Source organism: Astatotilapia calliptera, chromosome 18, assembly GCF_964374335.1.
Source record: "Astatotilapia calliptera chromosome 18, fAstCal68.1, whole genome shotgun sequence".
NCBI lineage: Eukaryota > Metazoa > Chordata > Actinopteri > Cichliformes > Cichlidae > Astatotilapia > Astatotilapia calliptera.
In genome coordinates, this window is record NC_137439.1 from 23022164 (window position 1) to 23031062 (window position 8899).

At 41.9% G+C, this 8899-nt stretch overlaps 1 protein-coding gene across 2 annotated transcripts in view; it reads right to left on the bottom strand.

Annotated features, from left to right (window-relative positions):
• LOC113009927 (semaphorin-6B-like) overlaps positions 1 to 7653 on the bottom strand; it is a 41567-nt gene extending 33914 nt beyond the window's left edge. For both annotated transcript variants that reach the window (XM_026148584.2, XM_080293380.1), the window contains exon 1: positions 7062 to 7653. The gene's annotated coding sequence lies outside the window, so the exon portion shown is untranslated. The remainder of the gene's footprint in view (positions 1 to 7061) is intronic.
• Positions 7654 to 8899: the final 1246 nt, after the last annotated feature.

The window sequence follows — 8899 nt, forward strand, 5'->3', positions numbered from 1 at the left end:
AAACACAGACACGGGCTAAAATGGGAGAAGTGGGTCACCTTCAGACTTCAGTTTTCCGCGCTACAATCAGTATCGTTTCATTAATAGGATTCAATCAGATATGAGCTGAAAATGAAAAGGGTGCACTGGAAGGGTAAAAAATAGTGAAAAAAATCCAGAATCCTTCTTTGGTATGTGCTGCTACTGTACAGTAGACTCAATTCAGGCAAAATGTGATGAGCTGTGTTTGTAGCTGACCAGGGTGTTTGTCATGATGAATTTTAATTTTGTCCATTAATAGAGTGATACCAGTTAAATAGTTAGATCAAACTGTGATGTGGTAGCCTTCATGCACAAATCTGTTTCGACACTAAAAACAGAATCAACATGAGCTTTATATTTCAAAAGAGAAGCTGAGAATTCTTGGAGTCATCGCTCCAAGATCCAAAGACTCTGAAGGTGGGTTACAGCTCCTGTCTTTATCGTACACGTTGAGGATGCCATCTCTGTTAATGGGCAGTTCAACATTTTGTTTCCTCTTTTCTGCTCTGGAAATTAAATGTAAAGAGCAGAAGGTTAGCTCTTTGCAGAGACTGGAAAAAGCAAAAACAAGGTGTTTTATCACTGTTTTACATGTGTTATGTACAAGACTCTTTCTATGGCTGGGAGCTTCATGGAGAAGTCTTTAAAAACTTCCTGTAAAAGTGTGAATGAATGTTTTTACACTTCGGTTATAAGGTGTAATATGGGATTTTTCTTTCAATTTTTTGACAGAGCTAAGTTTCACCTGCTTTCGGGTTTGGTATTTAGCTAAATGAACTTGTCTTTTAATCCCAGAAGGAAAGTAAATGAGCATGGATCCCTAAAATGTTAATTTGACATGGCTCATTGGGTAAATTCCCACACATTGCTCTATAGATAACTCGGATTTTATGAATGACATGTGTCTTTGTTGTAAATCCGGGACTGGGTCTGTGACGCAAGTTCAGAATGGTTAATGTGAAAATCTCTCAAAACAGGTGGCTAGACTACATGGTGTCAAAGGAAGCAGGTTGGGAAGAAGCTAAATTAAAACACAGATATTTGATGTGTTTACATGCGCTCATATTCAATGACAGGACAGAGCAAATGTCTATGACGGACACAGTCACGCGCTCCTCAGAAGTGGAAGTGTCGCGGTCTTTATCTTTATTGAGGTGGAGGCGATATTCCCTCAAGTGGCTGCTTGTCTCCTTAGAACGGGTCTAATCAGAGTTAAAGGAATCTGTCTCCTGCTGTTAAATATCCTAAAATACTATTCAATCTATAGGGTCATTTATATGCTAATGCAAAGGTTACCTCTGCGTATAGCTCTGACGCAGCTGTGTGCTGTTAGTTTATGGGTGAAAGCAGAAAAAGGTAAAAACTGCGAAAGAGATAATGAGGCTCAAGGAGATGAAAAGAGACGGTGCTAGCAAAAAAAGAAAAAAGAGACAGAAGGGAGATGAGGAAAAGGGTGGAGAAGACACAGAGAGGAAGTGATGTTCCCCTGGGTGAGTGCCATAGGTAATTAAAATAGGATGGACAGAGCTGGAGTCTAGCCAGAGAGGGTTTCATCTCCCCTCAGACATCTTCTCCAACAGGCCCTTTGCCTAAAGCTAAATTGCTGGTAGTGACAGACACACAGTATGCAGGGAGCTATCAGTGTCTGGGTGACAGGCAGGTTTGTGCAGAAAGTTGTGAGGATGCATCTAAATATGCAAATAACAACAATTTGTGGGCTAAAAAACAGGCAAATGTATGTACTTTTTATTGCTACTGTGGGATAGAAATGCATATGAAAACGTCTGAAACAGCACACGCACACACGCAGACAGACACACACATAGACTTGCACGCACAGAAAACATTTACCGTGCTGTACAAAGCTGCAGCAAGGGCAAACGTTGCTAACCAGAGTTTGACTGCAGTAAGCACATATACATTCACTGCACAGCTCCGAGCTGGAGGCAGGCACATGAGTATGCAGTGCACACACTCAGACACACACTATGAGCACAGAGTCAAGCGCACGCACACCCCTGTGCGTACGACGCCAGTGAAGATGCAGTCTAATTACACAACAGCGACAGGGGTTTTTCGCCTATGAATTTGACCTGGTTTTATACAGTCATTATCCTGTTTAGTCACACAGTCTTAATGGTGTCCATGACATCTGTCTCCAGGCAGAATCTTTTTTTTTACTCCCTTCTTATCAATTTCTGAAGCAAAGCCTCGTTATTTTTTAACATTCATTACAAGGAAAGAAATCATCTTACTGCTTGGTAACTGGTTCTCTTTTGACAAAAATAAACTGTGGATTTTGCAGCCAAAAATAATCGTTGCATTTGTTGTATTTTTTCTTTCTTTTTTTACCTTGTGTTTTTCACTGACCAGCACTCGTCATCCACCTGCCTATTCATTTTTCTACCTCAACAAAGACTATGCTAAATAGGCTGTGCTAATGTCCCTGCGCGGCATCCATTACCATACATCTCACACTCTGTTAGTGGCTTCTCTTATGCCGGTGTAGAAGGGGCTGAAAGGTAGCTCATTTTCATGACATGCTGTTCTTTGTGTGCTGTGATCACCGGCAGCAGTAAATATAGCTCTTTTGGCAGAGGCCTGCTAAGAGGATCATAGCCCACAATAGGTGGTCTTCTCACTGCAGATATCAAAAATGCCAAAGAATCTGCTTGTACACATGTACATGATGCATGCTTGCACAGACACACACTCCCACAGCAGCAGCAGCAGCAGCAGCAGCAGCAGCAGCAGCAGCAGCAGCAGCAGCGTATAAACACCCATACACTGACACCTCCCCTGAGAAAGTTCTCTCCTCCTCGCAGGTATAATTGTGTTTCTGCTATGCTTTGCTCCTCTCCGTTCAGTTGTGACTGGGTCCCCAGAAGAAAAGCCATAATTAAAAGAGAAAAGTTGTGTTTGCCGCGAAGATGGGATGGGTGCAGGCGAGGACAGAGAGGGGAGAGAAAGATTAGCCACAACAAAGCTTCACCAGGCCACAAAACAGTCTCAAGTAGCTGGAAAGACAAAGGACTCCAATGCTTTTATCTCCCAATAAAAAAAAAAAAAGTCCTCCAAATCCCTCCGGCTAAGCTGCCATAACTAAAGCTTGCTTTTTGGCATAGGTGCTCACTGAATGTGTTGGACAACAAAAGCAGCAAAATATGAGAAGATAGACCAAGCTCCCAAGAAATATATATATATATATAAAGCCCCATTCATTTTGTGCAGAGAAGTAAAAAGTCAAGTGTCTTAGTGGTGGCATTTGAGAAAAGGTTACTGGTTATTTGCTTATCTTGTTTGTGTGCGCGCGTAGATGTGTGCGAGTGCTTCAGTGAAAGCATGGAGTGGATGGTCATTTTCTCCCTTTTGCAATTTTGCGATGTAAATGAGATCACAGAATGAAGGAGATTAGGCGGTCTCTATCTGTCTGAGTTGAAACAGCTGTGATAACGCTCCAAACCCAATTTCTAGCCACTTAAACGGGAATACGAGTTACGTGCAAAGGAGAGGGTTGATTTGCGAGACATACTTCCTTTTTTCAAGCTCATGTGCGACACACGCACGTGTAGTACGCGCACATGAAATATGTGCGTACACCTTCCCACTCCTCACCTCTGGGTGAGGGAGTAATGGGAGGTGCTGATGAGGTAAGACAGTGGATAGAACAATACAATAAGAACACATGTATTTGAGTAATCTAACATGCTCATGTATCAAGTTATCCAAAACTACTCAGATTATGTTTGATGTCATTTACTATTTCAAAAGCTTGCAGGTAGCTTGTATTTGGCAGCTGATTACATTTCATAATAGTATGATCCATCCCTGCATGCGAGGCCTTTATAGCGTGTGAAGAATGTGCACAGGCATACATAAAAAGAGCAGCACCCTCAGGGAGGAATCACTGAAAGAAGAGTCATAAAACTGAAGATGTATGGCCACTCTGAAGGGATTTTAACATGGAAATAACTGCACGGTATTATTACACGGTGCATGTGGCTGATGCAACAACTAAATCCACATGCTTCAGCCACCTTGGCCACCTGAACATCATTTATCTTGCAGTGTGCACTTTATGGTGTTGTGGACAATTTACAGCAGTTTTCCACAGGTAACGCTCCTCTGTTTGCAGGGGTACTTGCTATCTTGCTTCTTTCCGTCTAAAACATCTGGAGGGGCTTGCTGGGGGGGGGGGGCAGTAAAACTCCTGAAAGCCTCTCACATCAACACAGAGAAGCTTTGCGTAAAGGAGTATATTTTAAACACCTATCTCAGCATAGGGAACAAAGTTCTGCCAAGGAAAGAAAGCACGCCTGCATGACTCCTGACCCTCTGGCCCCCTTTAATCCTGCAGAATGACTCCCTGAGGTCCATGCACCGAGGGCCCAGCGGGAATAGGTCACCCAGCAGATGCCTGCCTGCTTAAACTCTTCTGATTTCATTGCCCCGAGGTCTGAGAACTCCATCGCCCCTTTGAAGTGTCAATTTTGTTCTGAAGAATCCCACCAAACCCTGCCACCCGATAAATATGGCTCCCTGTATGAAACTGGAGCCTCGTAATATGCTGGCTCCTTTTGAGGAAAATAAGCATTTCTTCAAATCTCTTGATACTAGACGCAGCTTTGTTTTGTTTTACAATCAGATTAGTGGATAATCCTGTCTCCGCTTTGACACAGAAATTACTGTTAGGGCAGGTGGGAGTTCATTCATCAAGTCTGGAAAGTAAAGTTCATCCAAACACTGTAAGAGCGTATGTTACCATTACTTGAGTGGGTGGTAGGCATGTCCAGGCTGTGTGAGAACAAGGCAATCTACAGTGAGCAACTTACGGGTTAAATGTAATGAGAAAATTAGAAAAGGACAAAAAACAAACAAAAAACCCCCAGAAAGCATTAACTTATTTCACAAAAATCTGCTCACCCAACCGAGTTTATTGAGTATAAAAGATCTTCGGGGCTGGCAAATAAAGAAACAAGTAAATCTGATAAGAAAGCGACTGGTTTTGCAGCAGCTTGCAGCCTCCCAGTGTTAAACCAGGGGTGTCTGACTGTTCCTTTCTGTGTACCAGAGGTAAAGAGGAGCAATTTGTCGCCAATTGCTTGACGTATTCTCTTGGCAATAGGAACAGAGAAGCTGTTAGGTAACATCTCTTTCCTTCCAACATCTTCTGTCTGTTTCATCTCACTCTGCTTAACACACAGGATCTGAGACTGTCATTCTACACATTTTTAGAAATGTGGTACTTAACAACCCCATCACAGTAATCTGCCTTTGATTTACTCTCTTTGTGTTGGGCTGTATTACTCTGGAATCCAATCTCTTTCTCTGTTTTTTCCCTCCAAGACTGAATTTCTCCGTTTGTGGCTTAGCATATGTGATTGAATAGAGTCCTATGTGATCAATAGAGTTCATTAAATGTCCCTATGGGAAGCTATCTCAACCTGAAGCTTTCTACATTGTGTTTACCTGCAGCTCGCTTTGCTTTATCAATCCAAGTAGTTTCACTTTTGCTTATGGCATAATAGATTTTATAATTAAATTCCTCATTCCTGGCCATCCTCTGCTATTTTCCTAAATGTACACTGAAGTATCCATTTGGTTCCCTTCAGTATGGGCTGTGGGCTTTGGGGTGGGGATGTTAGAAAGGTTTGGTGTAGCTGTATGTTTTTGATGGGTAGGTGTTAGATGGATTTCCAAAGGAAGGCTGAAGGAAAGAGTGGCTGCACCTGTTGTTCCCTGCGGTTGCTGTGTGGTGGGGTTAGCACCTGCTCGCACGGCTGCTGTGTGGATGTCTGTGTGGGCAGCAGGGATAACAGGGAAACCATTCACACCCGCTCCAAGTGCTGTCTGCAGCCCCTCTCCCTCAACACTTGTGCTTTCTGCTCCATCATTTCTTTTTCTGTGTTTTTTTTTTACCCCCCCTGTAGTTTATGCCAGGACTGCTTCATCCTTTGCATTGTTAGCCTGTCTGTCTTTTTCTGTCTGTCACCAACCATCTCTTTTTGCCTTTCAGCTCGCACAGAAAAACAAACACAAATTACAGCAGCTGGAAGCTGTAATAGTCCTTCTGTGGAACTTGATAGCTTTTAGTATGAAGGGTGAAGTTGTAAACAGTGAACTACATGTAACTGTTAAATCACTTCAGTAGAAGCTGGGACAGCGGTGACTGAGCACTTAACTTTGGCTATAGAGGTTGTGAGTGCGCAGGCTGGTTATGGACTATTCGGGTGTCAGTTCTTGTAACTGTAAAAGGCACATTTAGGAGAAAAGACATAAAGTGACTTCAGTTTCTGTCACTCTGTGACTGAACCTATGCGATGAAAATATTGAGGCACATGTGTCTATGTGTAAATTCACAACAATTTTCCATTTCTTCAATTTCATTTCATTTATCAACTGTTTTCTTTGCGCATTCACCCTGTAACCACACAAGTGAGTAATGACATAATCAATCGACTTTATGGCTTCTAAATGATCACATCTGACCTTTTCTCTTGTTAAAGAAATAAAAAAAAAAACACTTGCAAACACTAAAGAAAACCATCATAAATGTACACAGAGGGGCAGTAAAATATGTCACCGGGGAGCAATGGGCACAAATCACGACCTATGATCCAATCCAAATGAAAATGTTAATTAAGCCGTATCCGTCGTTTTAATGTTACATGGTAATGTGCATTGTGAGTCTTTATTTATTTAAATATTTAGTTATTTTGCTGAGACATCACTCAAGCCTATAAAGAATAAGCATTTCAAAACCATATGCAACACGTGAAAGCAAAATGATGAAGATTTGCACGTCATACGCAAATAACACCAAACTTGCACAGCAGACACAAAGAGCAGCTCGTGCCCACAAAGGTCCAGACGGTACCACATCCAAGCCGGAGGACTGTAATAATGCAGCATGGCGTTTAGTGGCAGTAATAAAATTGCACACTTATACACTACCTGTTCACCCCAACCACCCTCCGTTTCCCTCAAAGCATCTGTTCATCTATCCATCTCCAAACCCCACCATCATTTGGCATACTCACCGCGCCAGATGGCCAGGTATTGGAGGGTGAGGCAGGTGCCAATCGCCAACTCGCCCTCGCCGGTCGATCTTCTTCTTTTCTATGATGAAACCGGGGTTGGGTAGCACAGCTCGGGGGTATTCAAAGCCTCTCTAAAATTGCGCTCCTCAGCCGCACCTCACCTGTCCCTTCCCTCTGTTGTGCGTCGCCGTAGCATCACTGCGCGTCCAAAACGCCCAGTCAACTAAACGTTTGGTTTTTTTTCTCCTCCCTGAAGGAAAAGAGTCCGTAGTGTAATTGCGTAAAATCTACTGAGGTTTCTGTGATCTCGAATGCGTTTTGCGTCCCGTTAGGTTTGTTCCGATCCTTGCAAATTCCCCAAATCCTGCAATTGCGGGGCAGTATGAAGTCTTCTTTCAAGAGGTACCGTGCAGTTTTCTGCACTTGGTCGAGCTGCGGCTTTGAAATCAGTTGTCAGCAAAATCTAATCCCCTTTTTAAATTTACAGTGGCGAGGTGAAACGTCCAACGCAGAGCAGGCACAGTGACAACAGGGGCCCATAATTCACACCCCCATGAAACACAGTCCTGCAGTGGATCAATGATGAATGGAGGACCTCTCTCTCTCTCTCTCTCTCTCTCTCTCTCACACACACACGCGCGCGCGCGCGCGCGCGCGCACAAACACATACAGGTCTATACGTACTGCATGTTGTGAGTTACAGAACATAAACATAAAGCTGCAGAGTGAACTAGCACATTAACAATATTTTGCCAAATAATAAAAATACCCGAATAAAGCTTATGACTAAATACATAACTGGCAGACGCCTTCACCTTAATGAATACAAAGAGGGTTTAAAGACAAAGACATGCACCTCTACTTCTTATTTAGGAAAATGGTGAAATAATAAGTAGACAGATGTAGGGCCGGATCTATACCAAAATATCACCAAATAACACTTGTTTTAATTGTAAACGACATCAGCAAAAAGACATGAAAATATATGGATATATATCTGTTATTCATTGCATAAAAGCAAACTCAAACAAACAAACACACAAACAAGCAAAAAGTGTTAATCAGATATATAAAATAATTAATAAAAATATCCTTGCTCTCAAATTCATTATAAGGTTAGTTTAGCATACTGTATTTATATTATTTCTTTTTCTTTTTCCTGCCATGTTCTTTTACTAACCTTATTTGAGGTATTGTATTATTACATTTATCTCTCTTTTATAGTTCTCTGTCTCATATTACCTACAGACATATGCATTTCATCACATGTAGGTATCAGGACATTGGTTGTCCACCCTGTTTCCCACCACATAGTTATACAAATAGTTTTACATATGCATATACACAGATATGTCTGGATCAATGCAAACTAAGTCAGTAAGGAATTTTGAAGGGCTGCTATGCCACATTGGTCTCTGTTTTTAAGTCCTTCATCACATAATTGGGCATAATGCGAAGAGTGGGTTGAGAGGGTTATTAGTGTGAGTGGTGAGTGCTAAGAATGCAGTGGATCTGAGAGCTTGGGATGGGGGTGCAAATAATTGTCGAGGCAGTAAACAAAGACAAGATTTTGCATTCAGAAAGCTAGGACTTCCTAAAAACTAAGAATAAATAAAATAACTGATATCTAGTTGGTCTCATTTTGTTTTGTTTTTACTCCATGTTATTGAAATAATAGAGCGTGCACACACACACACACATAAATCCATTCTGCTGCATAATAAGCACCTTCAAGCTCGACACAGCTGCTTTTTGCAGTACTTCTGGGCTTATAATTAAGATTTTAAATGCAGCATATTTACTACTGATTGAGTATTTTCTGCACTGTGGCATTGGCT